This window comes from Chionomys nivalis, chromosome 2 (genome assembly GCF_950005125.1).
Source record: "Chionomys nivalis chromosome 2, mChiNiv1.1, whole genome shotgun sequence".
NCBI lineage: Eukaryota > Metazoa > Chordata > Mammalia > Rodentia > Cricetidae > Chionomys > Chionomys nivalis.
In genome coordinates this window covers 80761040-80783938 of record NC_080087.1, presented here as the reverse complement: position 1 = coordinate 80783938, position 22899 = coordinate 80761040, and positions in this window count along the sequence as shown.

The following is a 22899-nucleotide window of genomic DNA, read 5'->3' as shown; positions in this document are numbered from 1 at the left end:
GGTTCACGTGACAACACTTTGTACCTAACTGATAACACTATTTGGGGAGGTGGCAGGACACCCCAAGTGGTAAAGCTTGCCAGAAAGAAGTGAGTTGTTGGAGGGAAGCTGATGGGTTACAACTCCACTGCCTCTCTTTCTCTCTCCCTCTCTCTTCTCGCTGTGTCTGTCCTCTTCCTCCTCCTCCTTCTTCTGTCTCTCATATATAAGAACAACCACAAGCTCCCACTTTTAGACTAAAACCCCAAGTGCCACACCTAACCTGTCATGAAACTAAAAGAAAATAAATCTTCTCCACTCAGTTGCTTTGTAGCAGGAATTTGGCCACAGTGACAAGAAGAGCAATAAATACAGAAAAAATGGTAGCAAAATTGACCATGTTACTCAAAGGCTGGAATCATCAGTTGGGGCTCCAGGTTTGATATGGGAGCTCGTGACTGGTCACATAGCACTGGCAGATAAGAAACAAGAGAGAAAGAGACAAGCTGGAATCAGGACCAGGGTATAAGCCATCATCTAATCTATCTATAGCCATTGTAAGTAACCTACTTCCCATACAGGCCTCACCTCTTAAAGACTCCATAATTCCCAATGGTGCCAATGTGGGCACATACATCCACATAAAACTTGAGAGAGCTTGAGAAGTAATTCTAGACACACACACAAAAAAAGGCAAAGGTAAGCATGGTTTCTTGGCAGCACCATTTTCTTGGGTAGGCTCTATTTGCTAGTGGCAAGGGCATCTCATTTAAGAGTGGCTTCCTGACTCAACTTTAGCTACAAAAACCTTGCAGCTTTTTTAAGAGGCCCCTCCACCAAACACTTAAATGGTGGTTTATGACTAGCTGACAGCATGCTTCTTGGTGGTGGCAGGGACCTTAAAACTCCACAGAGTTGTGGCAATAAACATGTCTCCCACCAGTACCTCAGCCATAAATCTAGACTCTCAGAAAGCTAAGGAATGAGGTGAATCCAGCTGTTAAGGCCAAGGCTTTAATCCTTGCCATAATTGTTTAGCAAATTAAAGACGCATGTGGTCAAAAAAGAGAAATATACAGTAAAAATAGATTCAAACAAAAAATAAACCTCTAAACAGTTTATAGTGTGTTTAAAAATGTATGTAGGCTTGAAAAGAAAAAAAAAGGATAAAGTCCTTTTAAGAGAGAGAGAGAGAGAGAGAGAGAGAGAGAGAGAGAGAGAGAAGTTGGATGTGGTGGCACACACCTTTAATCCCAACACTTGGGAAGGCAGAGGCAACTGGATCTCTGTGAGTTCAAGGACAGCCTAATCTACAGAGTGAGTTCCAGGACAGCAATAATACACACACACACACACACACACACACACACACACACGAAACCCTATCTCAAAAAAAAATATTAAAAATAAAAAAGAGTTTAAAACAAAGTAATGAAAAGATAAAAATACAAAAAATCTAAATGCTATATGTTATTGTGTTATCTTTAAATTGTTTGACAGCTGAGGAAGGAACAACAGCCGCTAAAAAACATTTGATTACAAATACTGCTGGATTAATCCAACATATATACTTTGAAAATGCTTTGACTTCAAAATTTAAGTCAAAAGATATGTTACTTTGGAGAAGAGGTTTGAATGAGAGGCTGTGTTGACAGAGGTTTCTGTCCTGCCCAGTTCCCACAGTCGTTAATTCCCAAAGAAATCACACAGAGGTCTATATTAATTATAAACTGATTGGCCCATTAGCTCAGGCCTCTTATTAACTCTTATAACTTATATTAGCCCATTTTTCTTGTCTATGTTAGCCATGTGGCTCAGTAACTTTTTCAGTGAGACAGTCGCAACTTGCTTGCTCTTATCTGACTGCAGACTGCAGAATTCTCTTCCCAGAATTCTCCTGTTCTCATTACCCCACCTCTACTTCCTGACCAGCTACTGGACAATAAGCATTTTATTAAACAAGTACAAGAAACAAATGTTTACAGGGTAAAACCATTGTTTCACAGCAAGGTTGTGGATTCATTGTGCTAAGAAAAATCAGGGTTGATCAAGGAAGAAACCCTGAAGAATTTCCGATGGGAGTCAATGGTCCAGATGATCCAACATTTCAGAGGACCTCTGTTGGAGTTTCCTCTGAGTTCTACATCCAGAACAAGCTCAAGACTGCTGGGTGAGATGATCAAGCCTCACAGAATACTCCAGTCAAAACTTGACCATAATCCTAAACTTTCTTTACAGCCCCATAAAATTATCAACACCCCCAATCAGCAAAAAGTAGCCAAAAAACTATGCCCACATTCCCAAAAAATAGATTATGGACATTTGTCTTTGTTTAGAGTGTTAATAGAGGTTGTCATAGATAATGGGGGAAAAAAAGCTAAATTAAGGAGATTAGATTCAGAGTTTTGTTTTAAAAAGAAAAAGAGGGGGGAAGTACTGTGGGACAATAGCCTTGTACCTTGAAAAGATTTGTCACTTGTATTGGTTTAATAAAATGCTGATTGGCCAGTAGCCAGTCAGGGGTATAGGCAGGACAACCAGAATAGGAGAATTCTGGGAAGAGGAAAAGCTCAGTCTGCAGTCATCACTCAGACACAGAAGAAGCAAGACAAGAATGCTTCACGGATAAAAGGTACCAAGTCATATGGCTAACACAGAGAAGAATTGTGGATTAATTCAAAATATAAGAATTAGTTAATAAGAAGCCTGAGCTAATAGGCCAACAAGTTTATAATTAATGTAGGCTTCTGTATATTCCTTTGGGACTGAACAGCTGTGGGACTGAGTGGGACAGAAATCTCTATCAACAATTCCCACCTGCTGTGAACCAAATGCTCAAGCATACATTTTGGGCAACATTCACAACCAACCTGTAACATAAAGGCAAAAGCTTTAGGACCTTGTCACACATTGAAGATCTCACTGCTTAACACTGTTATGATGACATTTAAATTTCAACATGGGTTGTAGAGATGACATCCAAACTGATGCCTCTGCCCTACTCTCTCAAAACACACACACACAGACATACACAAATACACATGTAGACACACACATGCACACACAGACACACATAAAACCTTCATGTCTTTTCACACATAAAATACATTCATTCCATCTCAATAAGCCCCAAGTTTCATTTTTTTTTGACAATCCTTCACACAACCATTTACTTTGTAGACTTTGTTATTCATCATTCACACAAGAAAATACAAACTAGGATAAGCTTGTATAGTTCATGTATATGAATCATGGAAGCTTGTATATATGTGTATGCCTCAGATGAGATTTTTATCTTCTCTGTTGTAACTTGTTTCTTATCCTCTTATCTACAAAAGAGTTGATTATAAATGAACTGGGAGGTCGCATTGACTCATCTGCAGGGAAGAGGGGGGGGAAACTGAGAGGGAACCACATAAACAACACAGGCATCCACAGAACCTTTCAGATGACAGAGGCATCGTAGGACAAAATTAGTTGGAGATGTAGCTCAGTTGGTAGAATGCCTGCCTAGCGTGCACAGAGTTCTGGGTTTAATCTTTAGCATTGCATAAAGTGAGTCTGAGCATCACATTACAGGAGCTCATTACAGGACATTATGGGACAAAATTAGCTGGAGATGTGGCTAAGATGATAGAGCCTTTGCCCAGAATTCACCAAGCTCTGGATTTCATCCTCAGCATGGCACAAAGTGGGTTTAATGGCACATGCCTATAACTCCATCACTCTGGAAATGGATCATTTAAAAATACATAATTATCACACTTTCAGAAATAATGACTTTCCCCAAGTATTTTCAGCAAAATAAATTTCAATTATCCAGGACCAGAAACCATCAACATCATCATGACTCAGTGACTAAGGATGACTCCACACATATGGTCCTCCTGATAGATCAGCAGGTCATCAGGATAGTCTTGCACCATAATGTCTTCTTTTAGAGACAATGTCTAATGTAGCCCTGCTTGATCTTGAATTTACTCTGTATCCAAGGATGACGTTGAGCTTTTGATTCCCCTGCCACCATCTCCCAGGAGCTGAGAATACAAGTGTGAGCCACCATGGTTATCTTAAGGCATGCTAAGGATTAAACCCAGGGTTTCGTGTATGCTTCAGAAGCCAGAACTCTACCAACTTACATCCACAGTCCCCATAATTTCCTTTTTTGTTGTTGTTTTGCTTTGTTTTTGGAAAAATAGTTTCACTATGTAGCCCAGGCTGGCTTTGAACTCCTGGTCCTCCTGCCTCTGCCTCCCAACTGTCAGGATAACATATTTGTGCTACCACACCCAGCTATTTGTTTTAGGTCTCACTTTATAGTTCAGAACGCCCTTTAACTTGTGGTCAACTTGCCTCGATTTATGAAGTAGCTGGGCTTGTAAGCTAATGTCACCAGGCCTGGTTATGTCTTTGTCATTGTTGGTTTTTCGTGGAATGCTTGAAATCTGGTGAGCATTTTGGCAATGATAGCCTGTCTTAACTGGGAACCTAAATTTTCTCCAGAGATGCTCTTTGTTTTTCTTTTACTCTTCTTAAAAAATCTTGGATTTATATTTAGAGTTCATGAATCCTCCCACTGAAAAAGAGTGTTTCCATGATTCTGATATTCTAAGAATATCTGAAGTTTTCCAATTGAGCTGATTTAGATTTACATTTAATGGACTACATCACATCTGAAATGCATTCAATGGATGATCTTTTTGTTTGTCTTAGACAAAGTCTCTCTCTGTATCCCAGGCTGATATAGTTCTTTCTAATCCACTGTGCAGCCTAAGAAGAAAAGGTTTTTAACATCTGTATGCCTCTATTAGTAGGTGAAGGCAATATACACACCCTACAGTGTGAAGCCTGTGACAGCTAGTGTATTCAAATGCACTTCATGGCTCCCACTGGGAATCCTGGGATGAAATAATGACCCAAGTTCAGTGCCAGATCACCTCGCTTGGCAGGACCAAGGTCCTGGAGTCATTCAAGTCTATGGTGGCACCTTGCCAAGGTCAGAAAAGTACAGATGCAATGCCTGAAATCACATGGTTTCCTGACCTTTCTTCTTCCTCAATCACTGAAGTGTAACTCTGCTACCAATATCAGACAGGCATTGGCTGACCATCACAAGAAAAATGCTACCTCCCTTACTTCACTCCATCTCTCTCTCCAGTACAGAGAAATGAAGTCTCATTAAGAAAGGGAGGTCTAAGGATGGACATGGCCGCCCATGCTTCTCATCTCTATATTAGGAAGCCTGAGATTAAACATCAGCCGTTACCTAAGTAACTTAGAAAGAGTCTATGTTCACAGTGGTAGAGCACTTGCTTGGTGCCTTAGTTACTTCTCTATTGCTGTGAAGAGACACCATTGGTGTAGGAGGTTCTTCTGTTTGTGTGTTGCTTTCATTGGTTAATGAATAAAGAAACTGCCTTGGCTTAGTTGATAGGACAGAACTTAGGTAGGTGGAGAGAGAAGCCACGGATCCTCCGCCGGAGATAGATGTCCGTTAGAATCTCCGGTAAGCCACTGCCATGTGGTGATACACAGATTAATGGGGATGGGTTAGATTAATATGTAATGTAAAAGTTAGCCAATAAGAAGTTAGAGCTAATGGCTAAGCAGTGTTTTAATTAAGATAGTTTCTGTGTGGTTATTTCTGTGTGGGTGTAAGCTAGCCAGGTGGCTGGGACAAACAAGGGGCCCACTCCTTGTAACACACCATGACAAAGGCAACTTATAGAAGAAGACTGTATTGGGGTTGCTTACAATTCCAGAGGATTGGAGTCTATGACCATCATGGCAGAGAGCATGGCAGCAGGCAGGCATGGCACTAGAGCAATACTTGAGAACTCACATCCTTATCCACAAGCATGAGGCAGAGAGAGAGAGAGAGAGCTAACTTTGAGATTTGGAAATCTCAAAGCCCACTGCCAATAACATGTCTCCTCCAAAAGCCACACTTCCTAATCCTTCCCAAACAGTTCCACAAGCTGGGAACCAAGCATTCAAACGTATGAGGCTATGGGACCATTCTCATTCAAACAGCCATACCTGGACTCTGGCAATCAGCAGTGAGGAACTGGGGACTCAGGGTCTGACACTAGTCTGGCATAAATGAGATCACAAGTTAAATCCTCATTAAAGAGGGAGAGGCAGGGTAATACGGGAGTGAAGAATGATTTGTATGAAAATGTCATAATGAAATCCATTATTTTGTTCACTACAAAAGTTAGTGAAAAGCTGAAGAGGAGTTGGGGAAATGGCTCAGTCAGAAATGTACCTGCCTCACAAGCACAAGGACCAAAGTTTGTATCCCCAGCACCCACATAAAGCTAGGCATGAACATGGAGAGTATATATGGAAGCCCAGCATTCGCAGGGTAGAGAAGGTAAAGACAAGTCTCATCAACCAATCAGCCAGCCTAGCAGAACTGGTAAACTATAGGTCCAGTGAAAGACTCTGTCTCAAACTAATTAACTAATTAATTAATTAAACTAATTAATTAAATGGACAACTGAAGAAGATGCTAACATCACCATCTGACCTCTAAACATAAGCATGAACACACACACATACACACACAAAAAAAAAAAAAACATACACAAAACTTTTTAAAGAGGAAAAAATTAAAGCATTTTGTAAATGTTTAATAGTATACACAGTATGGCCACAAAGGAAATGGTGATGTAAGTCATGTGTGTATCTCTGCTTTGGGGTTTCCCATTTGTAAGTCTAGGGACAGAAGACCCACAGCAGAAATTCAGAACAATGAAACATTTGATGTTCATGTTGGTGACTTTAGGGAAACAAATGTAGCACTAACTAAGCACATAAAAGTGTCTGAGCCAGTGGTGGGGCACATGCCTTAAATCCCAGCATGCAGAAAGCAGAGCCAGGTGGATCTCGGTGAATTACAGCCCAACCTGAGCCACAAAGTGAGTTCTAGGACAGTCGTGGATACATAGTAAGACCACGTCTCAAAACCAGTGAAAGTATAAATCTGTGCAATTCTCATACTGCGGATTAGCATCATCCAATGACAAATCTATAAAGTCACTTGATAGTCCTCAGGCTGTGGCTGCTAGCTTCCAGATCTTCTCTGAATGCCTTGAAGCCAGAGGTATCAACACAGCAATACCCTGGAGAAAACAGAATAAAGTGACTACAACCAACAGCGCATTTCTGCACCTGAGGCTCAGAGATCATTGTGGCAGAGAAGGGGAAACAGGATAGGACTTCTAGCTGCTCTGCATTACTGTTTGACAACCCTGAGCAAGGCACCCCAACCTGTCAAAATGAGGAAGCTGGGAAAGAAACACAAACCCCAGCTGCATGGGATTGACAGACAGAGCTGCCATGGTGAACCACGTGGAGCAGTTGTTGGAAGCAGGCAATGATGTATGTGGGTGGGTGTATGGTCAAAGTGACAGCAGCAACAGGAAGGAAGAGGTGGAGGACCCCACCCCATAGCAGCTTCTGGAGAAGGTGAGCCAGAACTGATAGGAGTGCGCTGGACAGCGAAAAGGTGGGTAGGCACTGACCTGATTATGGACTAGTTTCCCTCCCTCTCCCACTAGATTTTTGACAACTCTTCTCTGATTAGCTCCATTTTTCACCTTATTTACACACACACACACATTCAGCCAAACGGGACCCAGATGGTTCTATAAATTTGAGTTAGATGACCTCTGGAGGGGTAAAGTCACTGAACAGTCAGAGAAGGAGGATTCCCCACTCTGCAACCTAGCCAGAGTCTGACTCTTGGGCAGGTTCCTGGCTCCTGGCTGAGGGCTGAGCTTCCAGATGCTCTATTAAGAAGAAACAGTGTGATGAAGACTCACAGAGACAGACAAGTCAGAGGACTGCTACTCTGAAGCTTCTGTCTCAAGCAGAGAGCCTGCTCGGAATCCCAACACTTCATCCTGTGGAACTCGAACTGTGGACACAGGCTTGGAGCACATTCCTGCCTCTGGCTCTGAGATTCTATCCCTTGGCTGAAGATGAGAATTCATTCCTGAGGCTGACTCTAGCCCTTGAGACCTGCCCAGGGACAGAAGACCAGGAGTGCAGAGATATGATGCTCACAGTGTCTCATGGTGGATGTCCTTCTGCCACCATGGAGTCTCAGTGTTCACTTTCTCCTTTAAATGCTTGATCCCATGAGGTAAATAAAGTTCCCTTGTTGTCCAGTCATTGCCTGCTCACTCCTTCCTTAGGAAGAGAACTGACCACCTCACAACCTACAAAAGACATCCTTACATTTTAAACAAAGAGTTTGGAAGGCATAGCTTTATCAAAGCACATAAGTTGGAAGCCCGCTCTAAGCAATTCTATCATCACCAAACTCGGTGCCATTGGATGATGCAGGAAAGTTGGTAGAATGAGCAATGCTGGACTTTGTTTCTGATGAGAAGTCTCATTTATACCATGCTGGCCTTGAATTTGCTTTGTAGCCAAAAATGGTCATGAACCGATCCTCAACTGATCCTCCTGCCTCCACCTGCTGGAATGACAGGTGGGCACCAGCACCAAGTCTATGATGAGCTTGGTATTGAACCTGGGGTTTCACACATGCTGAGCAAGCACTCTACCAAGGGAGCTACAAACCCCTTCCTTAAACCTCTTTTTTAAATAATCAGTAAGTTGATAAATGTGCATGGGAGCAAACATTCCAAACTACAGGACACATCTCAAATTACAGCAAACTCCACTTCCCAAATGCTGAAATTGAAGGTGTATGCCACAGCATCCAGCAACAGTGTCATTTAAGGGGCTATGCTTTTTCCCCCCAAACCTATAAGGTTCCATTTACTAATTTTTTTCATGGTTTATGTCACTAGTGTCAAGAATAGGCTACATCTTCTTGAGTTGGCCCAATGGGTCCCATAGACTGTCCCGTCCCCAAACACCACAGTCTATTTCCAATGCTGTTGTTGCCATTCACAACTTGACTGAAGACACCACATTCTCACAGTCCAGAACATGGAGCAATCTAGCTGGTACTCATCTGGAAGCCTCACCCCGACTTACTAGTGTTCACAGTGCTAGAAGGCACTATGGGTGCTATGGAGGAGAAGAGCAATCATCAGTCTCACCCAGCTATGAGCCCTGAGAGGTACAGTAATGACCGCCTGCAAGATAAGCCCATTGGCACAATAGTGGCATGGATGTCGGGGGGTAACCAAGCATATTTTTTAAAAATTGGATTTAAGAACCACTCTGCACACGTGTGTGTGTGTGTGTGTGTGTGTGTGTGTTATCTTACTCCTTTACCTCTCTTTTGGAACAACCATAGACACAGATGAGAGAAACAGAGAGAAGGTCTGACTGTGACTTGAGATGCAGAGGAGGGTTTAGAACAGGTAGAGAAAACAGTAAAGCAGGGATCTGATAACACAGGAACACAACTCTTAGGAGACATGTCTCCATGGACTCCTGTGTCTCTCTGACTGAGGTGGTCACACTCTCTCCTTGTCTTGTTTTGCCTTAATCCTTCTCTGTCTGAATGACTTTTTCTGCCCCTTGGAGCATGATATTCCCTGTTGTCCTTTTCTCTCCATCCTCCTCCCACACACACTCCTAATCCCCCACCCCTGTTTCTTCTCTCCTCTGCATCTCTATTCTTCCTTAATCCTCTGACCTCAAGGAAGTGGGATGTTTCTAGTATTACTGGTGTCTGGCAGGAAAGGGTCTATCTCCTTTATCATGGTAAACCTGCATCCTGCCCATCTCGGCGGAACTCAGGCCCTAACTCTCCATTGTGGGGCAAATGTGTTCACATTGCTGTCTCTTTCTCTGTTAAAATGTCCAACCAACCGCTTACAGAGGTAAACAAGCCTGGTACTGGTAGTCCTGATTTGGGAGAAGGGGACCAGATAGAAATGCTGTTTCTGAGTCTAAAAGTCAAGGCTTCCAGAAACTGGCACATACAAACTCCTCTGACCCCATGGGGGTAGACCAGCGGAACACGGGACCTTTGCACACTCATGAGCTTGGCAAGACATCACCATGGACTTTATGAACCCACGACCTTGTTCTTACTGGGCAGCTCAGGTCCCCATTCCACACCCAGAGAGCATAGAGCATGATGGGAAAGCATCGCATCCTTTGTACAGAATAATCTGCTTAGTCATCCACTGACAGAATAGTGCTGCTGCCCCGACTGGACTTGAAAGGTTTTTAAAAAGAAAAAAAAAGGACACAGACTTGGGTGGTTAGAGAAGGGGCGTGGTTCTAGGAGGAACTGGCTGGAGGGTGTGAATGTGATTAAATTACAGGATATGAAACCCTCAAAGAACTAATTTTTCAAGTAAGGAAAATACCTAAGGTGCTGCTGTCCTCTGACATTTCTTGGTGGACATAGTAAAGCACAGAGTGGCTGACACCCTGCTCTGGGCCACTGTAGTCCAGAAGTAAAGTCAGGTGTCACACCTGATCAGTCTGGCTCAGAGCCTGCTAATGGAGATTGTGAGGCAGACAGACAGACAGACAGACAGACAGACAGACAGACAGACAAAGGACAGTGAGAGGTGAGGAGAGAGGGCTCTAGGATTCCGTGGGTGGATAAGCAACAAAGAGACAGGGCTAGTGACAATACACTGATATCTTGAGCTAGGGATGAGGCTCAGTTGAGAGAGCGACTGCCTAGCACTCACTAAGTCCTGAGTTAGAGCAAGGCATAGCCCAGGCATGGTGGCTACATAGTGAGTGCTGGGCAGCCTGGGCTAATGAGACCATATCTCAAAAAGGAAAAGTAACAGACTTCTTAACCTACAGAGGAATGCTGCTCATGGGAACTGGAAATGACTCACTTGAAAGACCCTACAGACCCCCTCCTCAGAACCCGCAGCTAGCAGGCTCCCTGGGAAAACGTCCTGTTTGCTTGAAAGATTCTCAGGATCAGCAGCTAGCCTGCTCTCGTGAGAGGAAAACAGGATATCTATAAGATAAGAGCAGGATGTCTGCTGCCAGACATCCATGCTGGGAGAGGAAAACCATTCATGCCCCCCGCCTCATTCCAATAACCAAGCTTCTGCTTCTGTAAATTGCTTTTTGCTGCCCTCTTTCCTATAAAAAGTCCTCCTCCCAGTCTGCAGGCGCGCAAGTCCTCCGAAAGACTTTGCTGCCTGCAGGTACCTGTGTCTACCTAATAAACCTCTTGCAGTTTGCATCCGACCCGTGGTCTCGGCCTGGTCTCTGTGTCCGGGGGTCTCCACCTGAGGGAAGGTCCCACCGGGGTCTTTCACACTGAGATGAGGGAGCAGCCAACAACAGCTCCCCAGAGTCAGCATCTCAGCTTTTCTTCCACTGATGTGTTGTTCATCCTGACCTCCCCTGTACCTGTCCCAAGGGGGCCGCTCTAGAAAGTGCTTGTAAGTCGTAGAAAAACACCGTTTTTTAAGTCTGACAAACCAGAGTCCATATCACAGTGTGGTTGTTTGTTTTGTTTTGCTGAAGAGACCAAGATAAGTGTCTACTTAGCTCTGAGTCTTAAATTTTCTCATCTGAAAAATTGAAGGATGCTAATGGTACAGGTGCATCATGGGAGGGAAACGAGTGCCGGGAAGTTCACCACCTAGCATTTTTGTAGGTGCTCAGTAAGCACCTGGTGCCATGGAGAGAAACACAGAGACATGGGAAGCTAAAGACAGCCTGAGAGAGACACAGGGACAGGGTGACAGAGCTGGGGACAGGTGAGAGAGCTGAGGAAAAGGTGAGGATGTTTTGTCAGCATGTGTGTCTACAACACCTCTGTGTGTGTGTGTGTGTGTGTGTGTGTGTGTGTGTGTGTGTGTGTTGCCCACAGACTCCCAAAGAGGGAAACTTAGCACCTAGAACTGGAGTCACAGATGGTTGTGAGCCACCAAGTGAGTGCTGGGAATCAAATCAGGGTCCTCTGCAAGAGTAACCAGGGTCCCAGGAGGTGGTGTCCCAGGCCTTTAATCCCAGCACATGGGAGGCTGAGGCAGGTGAATCTCAGTGAGTTCCAAGCCAGCCTGTATACAGGACAGTCAGGAATGCTACACAGAGAAATCCTGTCTCGGGGGAGCAGGGTGTGGGGGAGAGTAGCCAAGGCTTTTAACTGCTGAGCTATCTCTCCACTCCTTGACTTTGGAGTTTTTAACAGTGATCATGTACTATACCAGTGATATGCAGTGCTCTCTCTCAACCCTGGGTGAGCCAGCCACAGTTCCCATCAACTACATCATTATGCGGCATCCGTGTGTCCGGTCATGGGGTTCGTCTTTCACCTCCAATGAGGTTATGAGGCATTGGTTGCCCCGTTCTAAGACAAGACACATCTGCAATTCATTGGCTGAGCTGGATAGACATCACTATACTCACCTTGCAAAGGGAGAAGCCTGCAGGAACCCTGCTGGGAGAGAGCAGACCTCATAGCCCATGCTCTCACACCCTCTGTCCCTAGGCTGAGTAGGCTCTAGAGTTTGGGGGACATATTCCAGGAAGCCACCTCTGTGTGCTGTCCTGGGTAGGCAGCCAAGATCATCGGTGCCAACTTCTCCTGCAAGGATCACAGTTCTCTCACTGCTCCGCTCCATCCTTCATGGCCCTGAGCAGTTCCAGGACCTGCTTCATTCCAACTTGAGAAGTTTCTAGTTACCAGTGGAGCTTTTAGGAGGAGCCCTGCCTTCCTGTCCTTCTCTGGGTTGTGTCCATGCTCTGTGACTCTGGGGAGCATGAAACCCTCTCTGTTCTTCCTCAACATAAGCCAGTTCCTATCTTCTGACAGATGGCACACCTGGGCTCAGGTGACTAGAGGAAAGGGAAGCCCAGACCTGTTCCAGTCACACTTGTCACTGAGCATGCCCAGTTCATCCAGGAGCTATAGATCAAGCCAGGCAATGAAAACACCCAAAGGTGTCATTAGAACCGTGTCCATTTGCTTTCTTTAAAAAAAAAATCTAAATGCAAACATGTTCTGAACATTCTAAATGAAAGCCCATCTAATCCAAAACAGTTTTTTTCATAACCACTTTTTGTTACAGTTATGTAAAACTTCTACAGCAATGTAAACATTGGGAAATAGTTTAATCTTAATGACTGTGAAATGCAAACACTTGTTAAAAAAAGAAAGAAAAAGAGAAGAAATGAGGGGCTGCAAAGATGGCTCAGTAGTTAACAATGGCTACTCTTCCAGAGGACCCGGGTTTGATTGTCACCCCCATATAATAGCAAAAAATTATCTGTGTTGCTATCGATGAAACAGCTCTCAGCAGCTCAAGAACTGAAGAGGGGGCATGGAGTCAGCAACGGATCACACAACAGATTTTTTTTCTCGAGGGAGTAAAAAGTAATCCTCTGGGGCATGTGAAAAAGGGAAACACACACATACACACATGCAGGCACAGACACACACACTCCAACATGCCAGGGTCTCTCATGTCTTTGTCTCCTACAGCAGGATCTTTCAAGCAGTATAAAAATCACAGTGGGAAACTTTCTATCTTTCAGGTGAAGGACCGCAATGAGTACAAGTAAAGATCAGAGTGGAGCTCATTTCCCTTGAGTGATTAAACCTTTCAAGTATTACATGTAAAAAACAAGCCGGATTGGTGGTGGTGCACACCTTTAATCCCAGCACACAAGAGGCAAAGGCAGTTGGATCTCTGTGAGTTTGAGGCCAGCCTGGTCTACAGAGTGAGTTCCAGGACAGTCAGGGCTACACAGAGAACCCCTGTCACAGAAAAGAAAAGAAGAGAAGAGAAGAGAAGAGAAGAGAAGAGAAGAGAAGAGAAGAGAAGAGAAGAGAAGAGAAGAGAAGAGGAGAAGAGAAAGCGATTTCCAAAGATCTATATACATTCCTATCTAAGCAACTTGTTGTGGATTAACAGAGTTTAAGCAAGCAAATTTCTCTTAGTCAGTTCTTTTACTGACAGTCTACATTTTAAGGTTACAAAGAAAGGATCGATCATTTTATTATTTATCTCGAAAGGTAATTTAAAAAATCTTAAAAGAATCACAAATCTAGACTTTTATATATGAATACAGTCACTTCTACTTTAAATCCTGAGGGTGCATACCCACCCATGAAGAGTTTTTTATTAAATCATATTAGAAATCTGAGGACAAAAATGGGTATAAGGAATTACTCATCACCTTTGATCACAAACCCATCCTAACAAGAAAGGCTCATCAGCCAGCAATAGCCAGGCTGCCACTGTTTTTGTTCCCAGGCCTCAGTGAGTCTCTTGTTTAACAAACAAAAGTGTGCATTTCTAAATTTGAAATTGTTCCCCAAGGTTTTCTACCTCAAAGCCATTAACAAAAACATCTCAGCCTAATCTTACTAACAATCTACATCCCGAAGTTCTTTCTAAGGTGGTGGTTGATTTTTTTCATCTGCTGCAATAGCAATGCTTTGAAAAGGGCAATCACTATTATTGCAAGTACTGGTAACATTGCCCAATGAGGGGCTAGAAACACCCTATTAGCTTTTCATACAACTCATAGTTTATGACAGACATGGCTGTTGGCATACGCCCAAAGTGGGCCAGTATCTTAAAGGCTTTGGCTAAAGGAGTCCCCACAGCACATGGTAACCGACCATGAGGGCAACAAACAGAGCTATGCTCAATAGCAGCTTGAGGTCCTCAGGACACACAGTCCTCAGACTCTTTCTCTCCAAGGCTCACCCAGCCTGTTTATGCTGACCCCCAGATTGTAGTCCAGACGTTCCAGAGCTGCTTGCCGTTCCTCTCCCATGACTCCCTGACACTGTAACTCCAATTTCAAGAGATCTGATCCTCTCTTCTGACTTCCAAAGGACAGGAACATACACATGGTACAGGTAAAAAGAACACAACATAAGTGCAGGTAAACACTCTAATTCATAAAAGATTTTCTCAAAGTCAAGAGCCAGTGTCGTGGTACACACCTGTAGTCCCAGCCCTTGAGAGACTGAAGAATCGCTGCAAGTTTACGAACAGTCTGGGCTACAAAACAAAATCTGTCTCAAAATCAAAACAAACAAAACTAAACTAAAACATAGAGAAGGGGATGATGTAGCTCTGAAGTAGAGCCCCTGCCTAGAATCCCCAGTGAGGGGCTGGGGTGTGACTCGGTGGTAGAGCCCCTGCCTAGAATCCCCAGTGAGGGGTTTGGGTGTGGCTCAGTGGTAGAGCCCCTGTCTAGAATCCCCCAGTGAGGGGCTGGGGTGTGGCTCAATGGTAGAGCCCCTGCCTAGAATCCCCCAGTGAGGGGCTGGGGTGTGGCTCGGTGGTAGAGCACCTGCCTAGAATCCCCCAGTGAGAAACTGTGGTTGCTCAATGGTAAAGCAGTTGCCTAAGATCTGTGAAGCTCTGGGTTCAATCCTCACTACTGACTTTTTAAGTGGAATAAAAATACAAAATGAAAGCACAAGTTCTCTCCTGAGGATAAGATCTACAACCTAGCGGCAAATATGATTTACGGTTTCATTTGTGCCCTTCTTAATCCTGTCTAAGTAAATATACACGTGAATATTTCGACTAGTTATTCTGTGTGCATGTTTACGTGTATGGGGTACATGGGTCTGTACATATGAACGTGATGTGGAGGCCAGGGGTTGACCTCGGGTGTCTTCCTTATCTACTCCTCACCTCATATCTGGTGCCACACTTGCCACAGCCCAGAGCCATTACCAGATGCTAACACCGTGCTCCTGGGCTCCCCAACCATAATCCAATAACTTCTGGTATGATAGGCATACATCTATACACCCTGGATAGGGCCACCAGCAACAGACCAAAGAAACAACTCCACCTAGTTTAGCTTGGTGAACCAATGAGTTTACGGGGGTGCAGGGGTGACTTACAGGCAGGTAGATGAGTTATTGACAGCAGCGTGGATAACAACTAAAGCACTAAAAAGTCCAGCCCAGCATTGACTGGGGGAAGCCGCACCCCCGGAGCTCTACATGGGCTGCAGGCGGCTCCACGAAGAGTCTCCTCCGGCAGCAACTGTTTGCTGCTTCTATAATTTTGGCTAGGGGCTTAGTGACTCTGACAGCTTTCGGAGCATCTTGGCCGTAGTAAGTTTCAGTAGCTTTGGGCATCTTCCTCCAGGAGCGTTTGAATTCAGAGGCAAACGCTATTCAGCAAGCTCCACCTTTTTCTGTGACCCCCTCCTTCCCAAATGCCCCTCAGTCTCCTCGGATCCCTACTTCCATGGTCAGCAAGGAACTGAGCTTGTCCTAAAGAGTCTCTGTCCCCGTCTATCTCTTTCCCTCACCGACATGTTGTGGCACTTCTCATCCACCTCTTTGCTGCCTCCTGGGACCCTGGATCTACAGCCCCACTGTGGTGGTTTGAAAGAAAATGACCCCCAAAAGGAGTGCCACTATTAGAAAGTGTGACCTTGTTAGAGTGGGTGTGGCCTTGTTAGAGGAAGTGTGTCACTGTAGGGGTGGGCTTTGAGGTCTCCTTTACTCAAGCTGCGCTAAGTGTTACAGGTCAGATCACTTCCTGTTTCCTGTGGGTCAAGACACAGGACTCTCAGCTTCTCCCGCACCATGTCTGCCTACACGCCACCATGTTACACCGTGATAATGGACTAAACCTCTAAAAATGTAAGCCACCCCAATTAAACGTTTTCCTTTATAAGAGTTGCTGTGGCCATAGTGTCTCTTCATAGCAAGAGAAACTCTACAGCCATCCATCATTGAAGCTCATTCTGCAGGTCAGGGAGACCCAAGCCCACCTCCCATGCTAACGCCAACCTCCATCTGGCTATGGCCTGGCTATAGCACAAAGGCTGCAAAGGATCTGCGCCCTGTTTTCATAGGTGGCATTTGGGGACGGGTTCTTCCCTCCCACACCCACTGTCTGTGAAAGAATACGATCCCAGCAGAGCCATACAAGGCACCAGCCACTTACCTCTTTACATCAATGAGTGATCTCCTGCTGGGAACAGATCACTGGGAACAGAACCAAGGTGACCGAGTGCTAAGCACAGCCGTCTGAATGAGACCAACAGGTGCAAAAGCCCAGCCCCACTGATTGAGTTTGGAGAGAGCCAGAGGGTCAGGGTTGCTGGCACAAAGTGAATGTGCCTGGGCACCAGGGCAATGGAGAATGGATTGGTCGTAGAGACTGAAGCATGGAAAATTATGAGTAGAGAAGAGATTCAACTGAATATGGGGTTTGGTTTAGGGTGCTAGGCATTGAACCCAGGGCCTCACAAAGTCCAGTAGGTACCACTGAGCTACGCACCCATACCTGATTTGTTCTGGTTGGAGTTTTTCTTTCTGTGGTGGCAGGGGAGGGGCACACAGCAGCTGAGGTAGCTTTTCACGCGACCTAGTCTTATCCTCAAACTCAGTTCATAACAGAGGATGACCTTGGACTCCTGATCACACTTCCTCCGCCTCCCAAGCTCTAGAACCAAAGGCATAAGCCACCACATCTAGTTCACACCATGCTGGAGATGAAACCTGGGCTTTAGGCGTCCTGGACAAGCGCTGCTGAAAACTGAGTTACATCCGTAATGCGGTTACTATTTGAGACTGGGTCCTGCTCTATAGCCCAGGCTGGCCCTAGCTAGCAAGGGCACCAACACTTTTCTTTTCTTTTCTTTTCTTTCTTTCTTTGTTTTTTTGGCTTTGGTTTTTCAAGACAAGTTTTCATCTGTGTAACAGTCCTGGCTGTCCTGGAACTCACTTTGTAGACCGGGCTGGCCTCAAACTCAGAGAGTCACCTGCCTCTGCCTCTGCCTCTGAGCAATGGGTTTAAAGGTGGGCGCCACCACCCAGCTGCCAGCACCAATTCTCTTTTGATTTATGTTTTAAAGAGAACTTTCGATCTCTCTGTGCCCAGGGAGCTGAAGGTACCTGCAGAGGAAGAACCCCATAGTCACTCCCTGAGACCCACCTCCGGATCCCACTAAAGCTAGGTGCCAGGCCGTGGCTCCCACACATGTTCTTGCTGCAAGCCAAGGAATGTTCAGCAGACACAACTTGACCCTGCCTCTTATGTAACTCAGTCACCTAGCAAAGGCACAAGACGTGACTTGGAAACCGATTTCAGAACATCTACCCACTGCTGGCCCCTGTCAGTCATGACTTTATTGTAGGAATGACTTTTAGATTGTCTTCCTGCCCTGGCTTTATTACTGACAATCTGTCTTTCAAAATAATCCCAGTGTGGCCAATTATACAGTCCCTAGTTAGTGCAGTCTAATTTGATTTTACACCATGCGTTCCCTTTAAGGAAAAGCAGGTCGTGTCTTAGAAGCACAGCTCTCCCTGGACACAGAGAGCCCACCTTTATTAACTGCTCATTCTGGGCCAGATGATGTGGAAAATGTTCTGTGGTCATCCGATCCTGGGATTGTTTTCATGTTTTTTATTTTGTGTTCCAATTATTTATTGTGGGCTAAGGTTGCAGGCAGAGATCAGAGGACAAACTGTGGACTCTATGCTCTCCTTTCACTGTGTGGGTCTGAGGGCTCAAACTCAGGGAGTCAGGCTTGGCAGCAAGCGCCCACACCCACTGAGCCATCCCGTCAGCCCCTTTCCATCATGTTTAAGAGGTCAGTTCTCAGACTCCGTGTTAGAGATGTGGAGGGTGAGGTCAGAAAGTAGGGAAGTCAGACTTTGTAAGGCCTTGTCACAGTTCTGCCCCGGGTCTTGCTTTGTTGAGGGCTAGCTGTTTAAAACTCCAGAGACCACTGTGGAGAGAGACACTAGCATTTCTAGCACTGAGGAGGAGTCAGGAGGAACAAGAGTTCAAGATTACCCTTGGCTATGAAGCAAGTTCTAGGTCATCCTGGGCTACATGAAACCCCATCTGAAAATAAATAACTATTGACAGAAAATGCCTTGTTCTCACGGTTGTTTGGAAACAGACAACAACCAAGATAAGGGGTGCCGCAGTATCTCAAAAAGGAAAGAGGGTGCCCAGGCGATGGTGAAGGCGGAGACGGTGGGAACACAGAGGAGAAGCCTCCCTGACAAGGGGAGGAACAGAATGAAGACCTAAGGGATGTGACGGTAGGAAAGACTTGGACCTTTGAGGGAAAGTATTCTGTGAAGAATGAACAGCCAGCACAAAGGCCCTGAGATGAGGGCCAGAGCTGTGGTGTGTCCAGGATCCAGGCTGGACTTGAGTGGCAGGGAGGAGAAGGAAGGGGTGAGACAGACAGAAGACCCAGGGCCTTTATCAGTCATTGAGAAGTAGGCTGTAGGCTGTAGATGTCAACGGGGTCCCTCAGACTGCAGAACCCACTTTTGTTTTTAAGATGGAGCCCATACTAGCCCCAAACTTGCTATGTAGCTAAGGATGGTTTTGAACTCCTGCTTCTGTTTCTCAAATGCTGGGATCACAACGTGAGCCCCCAAACCCTGCTTACAGGTGCAGGGTTTTATCCATGATAGACGAGCATTCTCCCAGCGGAGCCCTATCCCTAGCCCTGGAGCTCACTGTCACTACAGTTTGCTTAGTCTTCCAAACAACCCAGCAAAAGTTCCTCTTCACCCTGTGTAAACACCATACCGCATGTGCCGAGTGTTTGCTCACACTGTGAGTTCTAGAGGTGGGTAATGTCACCCTGCTTAGAATTCCAGGGGACAGTTCTGGGAGGGGTAGGAACAGTGACTCATCATATACTTGCAAGTTCACGCAACAACGGTAAGAAGAGGAAAGAACAAAAGCAGGGGCCTCTGTGTTGATGTTCCTATGGGCAGGTCTCCTTGGAACACTCTTTGGAGAGTAGATAAACAACCCAGACAATAAGCCTTTAATCTGCTGGGGAATTTATCTTGGAGCAAAGCCTTGAGGTCAGAATATGTATTCTGGGCTTGTCAGCACTACCTGAGGCTGACTGGACTGTGCTGTGTTATCTTCCAAAATACTTCAGCCTTCAAGCCGTGCCTTCCTAGGAGGACACTATGCTTTTAAGAGGTCTTGTTCCCAAGAGGGTCGTGCCCTGGAAGTTTGGTTCCCGTGTAATGGTGTTGAAAGATGGGAGTCCTTGAGGAGACAAGAGAGAGGCAGGACAGGGATGTCAGAGGCAAGAGGACCATCCATGCAGTTGAAGCCAGCTAGGGCTGCATAGTAAAACCCAGTCCAATAACAGGGGGAGGGAAACAGGGTGACAATTAAGTTACAAGAGGGCACCTGAGTCTGGTTCCCAGCCCCTACATGAGTTTTCTCACTACCTCCTGTAATTCCAACTCCAGAAGATCTAATGCCCTCTTCTGACCTCTGAGGACATCTGCACTTACTTGCTCAGTAGTAGAATGGTATCTGCGTAGAATCCCCCAGTGAGGGGCTGGGGCATGGCTGAGTGGCAGAGCCCCTGCCTAGAATCCCCCAGTGAGGAGCTGGGGGTACAGCTTACAGGTAGAGCTTCTGTCTAGCATCCCCCAGTGAGTGGCTAAGGCGTGGCTCGGTGGCAGAGTATTCATCAAATATGTTCAAGGCTCTAGGTTCATTTCCCAATATGGAATGATAAAAAAAAAAAAAAAGACACCCCCCCAACCTTGAGGACACCTGGATCTTGAACTTTGGTCTCCAGAAGATGAGCCAATATTTCTGTTACTGACTCCACCCAATAAATTGCAGTTTGCTGCAATAGTTTTGAGACAGAGCTAGAGAGTTATCCCAGGTTATCCCACTCAGTGCTCACACACATTCCTTCACTATTCCACAAATGACGTAGGAAGTCCTTCTGTCCATGTGTCGCTTTTATTGGTTAATGACTAAATCTGTTTCAGCCAGTGGCTTAGTAGAATAGGGCAAGGCAGAAGTTCCAAGCAGATAGAGGAGGAAAGAGTAGGTGGAGTCAGGGAGAAGCCGAACCTATAACCATGTGTGCAAATTTTCTAAAATCCAGATAAACAGGTGGCCGTATTTAATTACTTCAGGCAGATCTAAGTCATATGAGAAAAACAAAGTCAAACTAGAGGGCAGAGAGGAGGCGTCTGGGCTTCAGCCAGGCAGGAAACTGACTTGTCAGCAACAGCCCAGATGCACAAAGGTCATAAAATGAAACACATGGGGACTGGATATCATAAGTGACCCTCCAGTGTGACCCACCCACTGCTAAAACTCTTATCCCAAAAATCAAAGGGTGGAGACGTGATCAGACCTGCCTTTCCCAAAGACACGGCGTTGGGAACCACAGAACCAGAGAGATGGTTCCACCGTTGAGAACTGGTACTGTTCCTACAGAGGACCCAAGTTTGGGGCCCAGGACACACACGAAGTGTTATTGGTTGTCTTTTAGTCTTTACTCTTTTGGGGGGCCCAGCACCCAGCTCCCAAATAAATACACAGAGGCTATCCTTACTTTAAAAAGTCCGGCCTTAGTTTGGCTTGTTTCTAGCTAGCTTTTCTTACTTAAATTAGTCTGTCCACCCTTTGCCTCTGGGTTTTTCCTTTTCTTACTTCTTTATATCTTTTTTAAATCTTTTGTTTAATTGATTTTTATTGAGCTCTACATTTTTCTCTGCCCTCCTCACTGCCTCTCCCCCCCCCCTTAAACCCTCCCCAAAGGTCCCCATGCTCCAATTTACTCAGGAGATCTTGTCTTTTTCTATGTCACATGTAGATTAGATCTATGTAAGTCTCTCTTAGTGTCCTCATTGTTGTATAAGTTCTCTGGGATTTTGGTTTGTAGGCTGATTTTCTTTGCTTTATGTTTAAAAACCACCTATGAGTGAGTACATGTGATAATTGTCTTTCTGTGCCTGGGTTACCTCACTCAAAATAATGTTTCCAAACTCCATCCATTTTCCTGCAAAATTCAAGATGTCATTATTTTTTTCTGCTGTGTAAATGTACCATTGTGTAAATGTACCACATTTTCCTTATCCATTCTTCAGTCGAGGGGCATTTAAGTTGTTTCCAGATTCTGGCTATGACAAACAATGCTGCTATGAACATAGATGAGCACATGACCTTGTGGCATGATTGAGTATCCTTTGGATATATACTCAAAAGTGGTATTACTGGGTCTTGAGGAAAGTTGTATCCTAATTTTCAGAGAAATAGCCACACTGACATCCAAAGGGGTTGTACCAGCTTGCATTCCCACCAGCAATTCAGACATGTTCCCTTTTCCCCACAACCTCTCCAGCATAAGTTGTCATCAGTGTTTTTGATCTTGGCCATTCTTATAGGTGTAAGATGGAATCTCAGAGTTGTTTTGATTTGCATTTCTCTGATGACTAAGGATGTTGAACATTTCCTTAAGTGTCTTTCAGCCATTTTAGATTCCTCTGTTGAGAGTTCTCTGTTTAGGTCTGGACCCCACTTTTTTATTGGATTATTTGTTCTTTTGATAACCAATTTCTTGAGTTCTTTGTATATTTTGGAGATCAGATCTCTGTCTGATGTGGGGTTAGTGAAGATCTTTTCCCATTCTGTAGGCTGTCGTTTTGTCTTGTTGACTGTGTCCTTTGCTTTACAGAAGCTTTTCAGTTTCAAGAGGTCCCATTTACTGATTGTTTCTCTCAGTGTCTGTGCTGCTAGGGTTATATTTAGGAAGTGGTCTCCTTTGCCAATGTGTTCAAGTGTACTTCCCACTTTCTCTTCTATAAGGTTCAGTGTGGCTGGCTTTATGTTCAGGTTTTTGATTCATTTGAACTTGAGTTTTGTGCATGTGATAGATATGGGTCTATTTTCATTCTTCTGCATGTTGATATCCAGGTATGCCAGCACCACTTGTTAAATATGCTTTCTTTTTTCCATTTGGTATTTTTTGCTTCTTTGTCAAAAATTAGGTGTTCAAAGCTGTGTGGACTAATATCCAGGTCTTTTATTCTGTTCCATTTGTTCTCCTGTCTGTTCTTATGCCAATACCAGGTTGTTTTTAGTACTGTAGCTCTGTAGCAGAGTTTGAAGTAAGGGATTGTGATGCCTCTAGAAATTTTTTTATTGTACAGGAATTTTTTTTTTTTTGGCTATCCTGGATTTTTGCTTTTCCATATGA